A 10,831-nucleotide genomic window follows, 5' to 3' on the forward strand; every position below is an offset into this window, starting at 1 on the left:
CCTCCACAAGCACCTCAAGCTCAAGAACCACCTTCCTTGGTTGATGTAATGAGAGAATTACAATCCATCAACCAAAACATCCAAAGGATTGAAGTAGAGCATGGTAGGCAACTTGAAGCACTTAATCGTCGTGTGTCTCGTGTAGATCATCGCACGGGTCGCTTGGATCGTCGTATTGATGACTTATATGAGCATTTCGGCATCCACCTACCGTATGAAGAGGATACTGATGATGATGAAGACCAAGATTGATTGTCTCCTCTTCATCAAGTCACTTTTTATTGCTTTATGTTTATTTGATTATATGAACTGTTAAACTAACTCCTAGTAAGCTAAGGATTTCTATTATGGTTTAAATACTTTGATATTTCCTTCATAATTTTGTTTAATGATTAATGCTTGTATGCTTATTTGGTGAATAACTCAAAATAGGATTGGTACCCCTATTTTAAGTTAATGTGCATGCTTTAATATATTTCACTTCTTTAGGGGGAATTATGCATGCTTGTTTTATATATAAAAAGAGGAAATCAAATTCTTTTTGAAAGGGGGAATATCTCATCCTTGAAATTAATAGAGAAATTGAACTTAAAAAATTCCTTGTTTTATGCATGCTTCTATGACACATTTCAAACTCCTTTCTTTTTGATAATGTCAAAAGGGGGAAGAGAAGTTTGAGGATATTTGAAATCTTGAACTTTTGAAAAAGAAGAAGTTTGAGGATTTGAAAAGAAGAAATAAGTTTGCGAAACAATGATTTCAAAAAGACTTCCGCTAAGCAAAAACTTCTTGATATCTAAATCGTTTTCTTTGATAAACGCCCTTTAAGGGAACAAATGCACATATTTAGGGGGAACTCCTGCAAAATTTTTTTTTTTGTGAAGTCTTCTCCAAAGCTTTCTATAAAACAAAGTGCATTATTGTTGCTTTCAAAATCATTTATAAATGCATATCCTCAAAATTGGTTTGTCATTATCAAAAAGGGGGAAATTGTAAATCATGTTGCTTGTATGCGAAGTTTGTATTCGTAGGTTTTGATGAATGACAAACCAACAAACGACATGAAAAACAAACCAACAAACAACTTGAATGAAAAAGCATGTTGAAAGATCAACCAACATTCAACGTTGAGGAATGAAGAGTTGAAAGCAACACAACAACAACAAGAAACTCAAGTCCACAACATTTGAAGACAAGTATAGTGTCTTAGGACTTAGGTAACTTCTTGTTAAGAACCAATTGCTAAATCTCTCAACACACACTCACAAAATGTTTTGATGCACATCTTGCAATTCGATGCTAGCCAAATGGTTTAAAAACTTGTTTTCAAAGGTACAAAAGCATAGGAATTGACTCCAACAAGTTTGAGATCAATCCTAAGCATTTTGAAGTGATTTTAAGCCATTCTTTAAGGTTTGCATCGATGCACACTCATCTTGCATCGATGCAAAGCATGCGACGACTTGTTGCATCGATGCAAAGATGTTTGCATCGATGCAACCTAGCTGAAAATTCAAATTTCAGCTTCAAAGACACATTTGCATCGATGCAAAGTGTTATGCATCGATGCAAATGATTCAAAAACATAAAAAACGGCTAGTTTTGACAAAACGGCTCCATCCCATTAACTCCCCAACGTTTCTAAGGTTTGGGGAGTCTATAAATAGATGGATTGAAGCCTTATTTCACACACGTGAGTATTTGCAAACTATCTTGTTCATATTCTTTCATTCTACACATTTTTAAGGTGTTATAATACACAATTTGAGAGAGCAATATCAATTGGTTCAATAGTGCTAAAATTGTAATCATACACTCTTCTAGAGAGTACTCATTTCGTCTCAACAATTCTTTGAGAATTATTTTCTTGTACACTTTGTAAATTGGAGTGTGATCTCCAAGGTTGAGTCAAGAGTTATAAACACTATAGTTGGTGAGGATATCAAAGAAGTATACTAAGTACTCAAGGCAAATCTTAGAGAAGGTATCTCTAAGTGGAGTAGGTTAGTATACGAGTGGTGATCATATACCGTGAGGTGTTAGAAACTAAGGACTCGGATTGTAAAAGGTTTTGCGCGAGCACCTTGAAGCTTGGCAATAGTGAAACTTCTCAATAGCGATTGAGAAAGAAAGTGGACGTAGGACAAAGATTGTGCCGAACCACTCTAAATAGCGTTTGCATATCTCCAAACTCATCTCTTCAATATTATTGTCTTTTACCTTTGAGCAAATAAATTGTGATCGAAAAGTAGCTTCGTAAGTACTTAAGGAATAGCTTAAGTCCGATTGGTGAAAAGCTTGATCAATTTATTTGAGTTGGTGTCTATTGGAAAGTAAAAGCTCCTTATAAATGCTTAGCAATTGAGTTAAGCTCTTGGAAAAATACTAGTACAATAACGCTTTTGTATATTGTCTTTAACTTTCGCAAAAAGATTCATTGTTGTTGCAATACTCAATTCACCCCCCCTCTTGAGTAATTATGCATAGGTTCTACAATTAGTTTTTTGTTTTATTATTTCATTGTATTTATTTGATGTACTTGACTTTTAATTTATTTGAACATTGTATTATTTATTTTAAATAAAATTTTTTCATTATTTATGAATGAACCACTAATTGTGTGAAAAAAAATTAAATTTAAAATTAAAATTGACCATTTATTTTAAATAAAAAAATAAAAAAATTGACATTACCCTCGGAATAATTCGACGGTAATAGTGCGCGAAACAACATTTTTTGGTGCCAATAATACCGTTTGAAAAATTCGCCGGTAACCAATTGGTTTTTGAGCCTATAATCCGTTGCAAAATTTGATGGTATTTACCGTCGGAGAAAAAAATTTCGATGGTAAATATTTACAGGCGAGGTTTATACCATCTGATTGTTTTCGACGGTAATTATATTACCATAATATTTTATTCATTTTCTGACGGTACTCAGTGTTTCTCTTTTAGTGTGGGGCATTGTTTAAACCAAAGAGCATCACCAAAAATTCATAGCGTCTATATCGAGTTCGAAAAACCGTTTTAGAATGTCTTCTCCTTTAATCTTTAACTGATGGTATCTAGAACGAAGATCTATCTTGGAAAAACAAAAAGCTCCTTGGAGTTGGTCAAACAAATCATCAATCCTTAGTAAGAGATACTTGTTATGAATAGTTACTTTATTAAGTTGCTGATAATATACACACAATCGCATTGAACCATCTTTTTTTCTTCACAAAGAGGATAGGAGCTCCCCAAGGAGAAGTACTAGGACAGATAAATCCCTTGTCCAATAGCTCTTATAACTAAACTCTCAACTCTCGCAATTCTGTGGGAGCCATGCGATAAGGAGGGATCGACATAAGAAGAACTCCTGGGACTAAGTCTATAGAAAACTCTACCTCCTGATCAGGTGGTATGCCTGGTAGTTTCTCTGGAAACACATCTAAAAATTTCCGAACCACGGGAACTTGATCAATGCTAGGTACTTTATCTTCAACGTCCCTAACTACTACAAGAAATCTTTGAATTTCTTTGTCCATCAAGTGTGAAGCACTCGTAGAAGAGATAAGATTAGCCAAGTTAGAACAACCCTCACCAAAGAAAATAAAGGTTGGAATGCCTGGATTATCAAATTTCACTATTTTGGAGTAGCAACTTACTTCGGCATTGTAAAACCCATGAAATTAACGAATAATTAGCCAATAAATTAATTATTAATTTAAGAAATTAGAAAATTAAATTTTATAGTTTAATGTGATAAAGCTATTAAAAACAAAAATTTTAACACTAATTTTAAAGAATTTGACACAAGATTGGGTCGAACGGGCGAACCGGGCTAGTATTGGGCCCAAGGCCCAACCCAAGCCACATATACCCGTGAGCTTCAGCTTATTTCTCTTCCATTTTCACATGAAACATGCAGGAAACAGTTTTGGGGAGGAAGAAACAAGAACACCAAACCTAACCCTCACTTAATCTTCAAATCTAGATAACTTTTGATCCGGAGCTCCGATTGCTGCACCGTTTGCGGCCACGCGTTTGCCGTGACGAGCTCTACAAAGTCTAGAACATAATTAGTAAGGAAGTCATGTTTTATTACTCAATTTTCTCCTTCCCAATTTCGAAATTCAATGTGTAATTATGTTGAATTTTGTATGATTTTGGTGTTTAGGTTCGAATTAACTTGCGGGTATTGTCGGGTTTAGCTCTTTGGAGATGTGAGTAAGGTAAGCACTCTCAAACCTTTTGAAAAATTTGGAATTAGTGAACCTTGTATTGATTGTGGTGATAAATGTGATGTTAGATTGAGATTGATTGTTAATTGGAGTCAAAGTGAGAATTTGGAAGTTTGAGATCAAGTTTTGGAGGCTAATTTTTGTTGGAGTGTGGCTTAGATTGAGAAGCTTGTGGTGCGGTATAACGTGAGGTGTCTCAAGCTTTACGAGAAAATCGGCCAAGGTATGGTTTCGGTTTCTCGTATCTAAAATATAATGTCTTGTGAAAACTTAGGCTAGATGACTCTAATATAAATGATATGTTATGTATGTTTGAGGATTAATGACTTGTGGTTGGAATTATTGTGTGAGTGGCTGGATTTATATGATGAATAATTTATATTAATCATGTGAAATAATGAATTGATGAGAATGTGTTAAGTGTGATGATGATGTTGAATTAAGAAGTTGAAGTTGTATGATTGAAGATAGGAATTGAATTGTGATATAGTGGTTGATTGATATTGATTATTATGTGTGTGGTTAATGGTTTTGGAGGTTGTGATAGAGGCTTGTCTGGATGATGTATGTGTAACTTGGTATATTCATAATGGTTAATGAATTTGAAGTTGTTGTTGGTACTATGTTGGTGGTAAAAGTTGATATTGTATTTGATATAAATAATTAATTATATATATTGAATATTGTTTGAATTTGAAATATTGAGCTAAGATTGATGAGAGTGGAGAATTGGTAGGTGGTAGGATGAATGAGGAGGTTGGAAATATGAGTTGGGAATGTTTGATAATGATTTGGTAAGGTTTGGGTTGGATTTTAAAATGTTTGGAATTGATATGTTTTGAAAATGGAGGTTTGTAAAATTTTATGAAAACTCTAATTTTTGCTCAACTTTGGCAGAGCATAACTTGGCCTCCGGACTTTCGAATTTTATCAAATTTATCTTGAAAGAAATATTGTTGTCCGATAGGTTTACCTCGTTCGAAGAATTGAGGAAAAATGTTTTAAAACGACAAAGTTATGCGCGATCAAAGTTTGGTGTGCAAAATAGAAATTCTAGACTTAGCAGCTTTTTGAGATTTCTGCTAATTATGGGTATGTGAAGAACATACGCGATGCGAGCAAGCCATTCGGGCTGGAACACTCGCGTACGCAAGCAAGGGGTCACGTACGTGACCCATTTTTAGCCGTGTGCGTACGCACAGCAGGGGTGTGCATACGCACAACCACTATTTTTCTGAAATATAAATTTTTGTGTTTTTAAACCATTCCTCTAGCTTTCAAAATCTTTATAAGTCTCATTTAAAGCCTGGTAGTTGGTTTTTAGGATGTCGAGTGTGGGTAAACTTATTGGAGGAATTAGTTTGATGTTGAGTGAGATTGCAAAGTGGTGATTTGTTATTGAAGAACGCTGGAAATATTGAATGTGAGAATAATGATAAATGATTAAGATTGAACGAATGTATGTCTGTGATACCTGGATAGTAGCAAGGATGGTGGTTCATCCCACTTGTTCCAAGTCAATGCTTGAGATACCTGGGTAGTAGCAAGGATGGTGGTTTGTCCTGCTTGCTCCAGGTCAATGATTGTGATGCCTGGATAGTAGCAAGGGTTGTGGTTTGCCCCACTTACTCCAGGTTGAGCTTTTAAATACATGTTTGGGTAGTAGCCGCAGTAGTGGTTATTTCACTGGCTCTGGGTTAAGCGGGTAGTAGTAAGGGGATTGTAGCTCAAACCCACTTACTCTGCATGGGTGTTTCAGTCCATGGTTAGCTACCAGAACGTGTCGAGTTGGCTATATAACCGACAGATGATATCATCAGCCATAGGACATGCATACATCATATGCATATTGTTTGAATTGCTTGCTTGTGCATTAATTGGGATTGCCTAAGTGATTATAATATGCTATTTGTTATATTTGCTATCTATATTACATGTACTCTACTTGTGTTTGCCATTGTCTACTTGTTTGTCTTTGTGATTTCATCGAAGATGGAGGAACGGAGGAAAGGCGAAGAGGTTTAGGGTTCTAGTTAAGTTTTAGTTAGATTTAAGGAATTGGTTAAGTTTAAAAAAAAAGCCTTAGAGAACCATCCTGATTCATAATTTCTGTTTTAGTCCTTTAAGTTTTATAATCAGAGTGTCGGCATTCTAGGATTGCCTCTGGCATTCCCAAGACCTTATATCTCATATATGCAGGCACCTTTACCATACTGAGACCCGGTTCTCATCCTATATGATATTTATGTTTTTCAGATGAGGGTCGAGAGACACCTCGCTAGGCGTCTGGGGTTCTGCAGCGAAATGGATTTTTGGGGCTTTATTTTGATGTATAGTTTGTATATGATTATATGTATAGAACTCTCCTGATAACTTGTTTTATTTCACACCTCTTAGAGGTTTCTGGAAAACTAGGATTTATTATATATGTATTTTGGGTTCTGGGTTAAGTATATATATGTATGTAAATATTTTTCGGCTAGCTTTAGCTTTGCAGGCTGAGCTAGGAGCTTGTTATTTTGTATTCTTGACCCGCTGTACTTACTTTCTATATATATATATATATATATATATATATATATATATATATATATATATATATATATATGTTTACGAACTCTAGTTTTCTTCGTACGCAAGTAATCTCTTTCCTAAGCGTTGCGCTTTTAATTTTGCGATTTCGTTTTACCCATTCTTCAAGGCTCCTAGTATACTACATTCTTTCTACTATTATACGTAGTTATATTTTTATTTTAGAGGTCGTAGCGTCTCGCCACCTTTGTTTTACGTCTTAGGTGTAAAGCTCTGTGTGGTAGGGTGTTACATGCATGATAAGAGAATAACCAATCCATGTCCAAGATGATATCAAATTCATCCATCATTTCAAGAAGGATCAAGTCAACTAAGGTATCAACAGTGTTCATTCTAACAATACAGGATCGAAAAAAATATTGAACTATTGTAGAGACTCCAAGTGGAATACCAACATAGAATAGACAATTTAATACTTAAACTTGCTTATCTAAACGAAATGCAAGATTTGGAGATATATAATAGAATGATAAGAACCCGGATCAAACAATACTTGAGTATCTAAGGAGCAAACTTATAAAGTACCTGCTATCACTGCATTTGAAGCTTGAGCATCTTGACGGGTTAAAGCATGAACTTGTTACTAACCTCTTCTAGCTTGTGTTGTACGCTTGTTGTTAGATCCTCGACTAGTAGATCCTCTACCTGCCTCTTTAACTAATGGAGATGAAGAATTCTTGGGAGACATATCTGAAAAAGATGGTGTAAATATTGCAGGTGCTGAACTCTAAATGAAATTTTCCTACGGCCAGGATGAGGACAATCTCTATGAAAGTGACTAGTCAGTCCATAACTATAACATGCACCAGTAGTCTTGAAGCATGCTCCAGAATGATATTTTTCACAATGCTAACACAGTGACCTAAGAATTTTTGAAGGCTTAGATCTCTGCATGCTTGGTTTAGATGCACTCTTAGCTCGACTCCCTAAGGCTGATGTACCCTTTGAGGCAACTTCAGAATGGTTAACCCCACTTGATTGTGTTTGTGGGAGATTCTAAATGACCTGATATGCCCCGATAGTTCTATCCTCCAAAAAATGCTCCTTGTACCCTTTTCTTTTTACCAATTTCTTTGTTAACTCTCATTTTCTCCAATCCATCTTCAATATCATAAGGATCATTCACAATTTTTGAATAGGTCATGCTCCCAATCATGGGTGAAAGAGTAGTGAAGTATGAGTTTGCTAGTCTCTGAACAAATCTCTTAACTCTCAAGATATCTAAGGTCACTAAGTGCTCAGCATATCTAGAAAGTTTAGTGAAACGATTCTCATATTGCATCATAGATATACTAGGAGTTTGTCTTAACTTCTCAAAATCAGTAGCATTTTTCTCCTTTATACTAATAAGAAGGAATCTTTCCAAAAATATCTCAGCAAATTCATCCCACAATAGAGGTGTCATTCAACGTGCCCTTTTACTTTGAAGTAGTGTTTCATACCAATGATAAGCATGTCATGTTAAATTATATGTAGCTAGATCCATCACTGTGTCATCTAGACATCTGAGGGCTCTAAAGGACTTTGTTCAAGTTATCTATGAAGAATTGAGGGTCATCCTCCAGAAGATTGCCAGAGAAAGTAAATGGATTCAACTTAAGAAAGATTGGAGAGTAACAGCTCTTTTCCGAAGAGGTTGTTGGTATTCTTGATTAAGGACATTTGGCCCCGTAGAAGGTGGAGCTGTAACTTCTCTTTGATCATTTAAGGACTCCCCAAGATTATTGCTTGATAAAGTCCTTGTATCTCATTGGAAACATTCACTGGTTCTTCTGTGATGGTCGCACCCTTGCCTCGCCCTATTAGTCTTCTATGACCATCACCCCATCAGCTAAGTGGGGGAAAAGGTAACCTATTAGATTCAACATTAGGAGCATTATGTACTCTTGCCCGTAGAGTAGGAACAAGACGTTTAAGTGGCATCTTTCACCTAAAGAATAAATGACTATATCAAATACAAATAGACTCAAACACAGAAGACAATGAAAACACTTTAAAGATCTTGTTTTACAAACAATATTCCTATAAGTCCTTAGTAATATCACAACTTGTGAAAATGGGCCAGCTTCCATTTACACAATCATGATCTTACTATAGGAAAACTGCTCCATATTACACAGGATAACCTAACTTTGATACCAATTTGTCATGAATCAATCTAGCCATGATTAGCGTTTTAAAAAATATTTTCTGGCAAGCCTCAAAATTTGATATTACAGCAAACTAAAACAAATAGAATTTCTAATAACACTAAAAGGCAACTCATGCTCAAGCATGATATTTAATATATATGGTGCACAAATTGTGAATCACACTTTTCACAACTCGTACCACTAACCAGCAAGTGTACTGGGTCGTCCAAGTAACACCTTACGTGAGTAAGGGTCGAATCCCACAGAGATTGTTGGTTTGAAGCAATCTATGGTTATCTTGCAATTCTTAGTCACAAAGTCAATTGTATTTATCAGTTGAATTGCGAATAAACAAGAGAGCATGGGTTAAAGGTTACTTGTTATGCAGTAATGGAGAATATGTTGGAGTTTTGGAGATGCTTTGTCCTCTGAATCTCTGCTTTCTTTTGTCCTCTGATTCACGCACGCATGTCCTTCTATGGTAAGCTGTGTGTTGGGGCATCGCCGTTGTCAATGGTTACATCCCCTCCTCTTGTGAAAATGATCCAAATGCTCGGTCACAGCACGACTAATCATCTGAGGTTTCCGATCATGCTGGAATAGGATTCACCCTCCTTTTGCGTCTGTCACTACGCCCAGGACTCGCGAGTTTGAAGCTCGTCACAGTCATTCAATCCTTGAATCCTACTCGGAATACCACAGACAAGGTTTAGACCTTCCGGATTCTCATGAATGCCGCCATCAATCTAGCTTATACCACGGAGATTCTGATTAATGAATCTAAGAGATATTCATTAAATCTGATGTAGAACGGAGGTGATTGTCAGACACACGTTCATGAATTGAGGAAGGTGATGAGTGTCACTGATCATCACCTTCTCCATAGTTAGTCGCGAATGGATATCTTAGATAGGAACACGCATGTTTGAATGGAAAACAGAAATACTTGCATTAATTCATCGAGACACAGCAGAGCTCCTCACCCCCAACAATAGAGTTTAGAGACTCATGCCGTCAAAGAGTACAAAGTTCAGATCTAAAATGTCATGAGATACAAAATAAGTCTCTAAAAGTTGTTTAAATACTAAACTAGTAGCCTAGGTTTACAAAAAATGAGTAAACTATGATGGGTGGTGCAGAGATCCACTTCTGGGGCCCACTTGGTATGTGCTGGGGCTGAGACTTAAACAATTCACGTGCATAGGCTGTTTTGGGCGTTCAACACCAGGTTTGGATCCATTTCTGGCGTTGAACTCCAACTTTTAATCCTTTTCTGGCGCTGGACGCCGGAATTGGGCAGAGAACTGGCGTTGAATGCCAGTTTACGTCGTCGATCCTTGAGCAAAGTATGGACTATTATATATTGTTGGAAAGCCCTGGATGTCTACTTTCCAACGCAATTAAAAGCACGCCATTTCGAGTTCTGTAGCTCCAGAAAATCCACTTTGAGTGCAGGGAGGTCAGAATCCAACAGCATCAGCAGTCTTTTTTCAGCCTGAATCATATTTTTTCTCAGCTCCCTCAATTTCAGTCAGAAAAATACCTGAAATTATAGAAAAACACACAACTCATAGTAAAGTCCAGAAATATGAATTTTTCCTAAAAACTAAAGGAAACAAACTAAAAACTCACTAAAACATACTAAAAACTATATGAAATTAACCCCAAAAAGCGTATAAAATATCCGCTCATCACAACACCAAACTTAAACTGTTGCTTGTCCTCAAGCAACTAGACAAATAAAATAGAAGACTAATAGGTTGAGAAGCAATAATATCTCAGAGTTTTGAGTGAAGCTCAGATTCTAATTAGATGAGCGGGACTAGTAGCTTTTTGCTTCCGAACAGTTTTGGCATCTCACTTTATCCATTGAAGCTCAGAGTGA

At 36.1% G+C, this 10,831-nt stretch overlaps 1 pseudogene; it reads right to left on the reverse strand.

Moving 5' to 3' along the window:
* Nucleotides 1-7,838: 7,838 nt before the first annotated feature.
* On the reverse strand, nt 7,839-8,737 carry LOC148573302 (uncharacterized; annotated as a pseudogene).
* Nucleotides 8,738-10,831: the final 2,094 nt, after the last annotated feature.

Source organism: Arachis ipaensis, chromosome B2 (genome assembly GCF_059453495.1).
Source record: "Arachis ipaensis isolate K30076 ecotype BB chromosome B2, ASM5945349v1, whole genome shotgun sequence".
Classification (NCBI taxonomy): domain Eukaryota; kingdom Viridiplantae; phylum Streptophyta; class Magnoliopsida; order Fabales; family Fabaceae; genus Arachis; species Arachis ipaensis.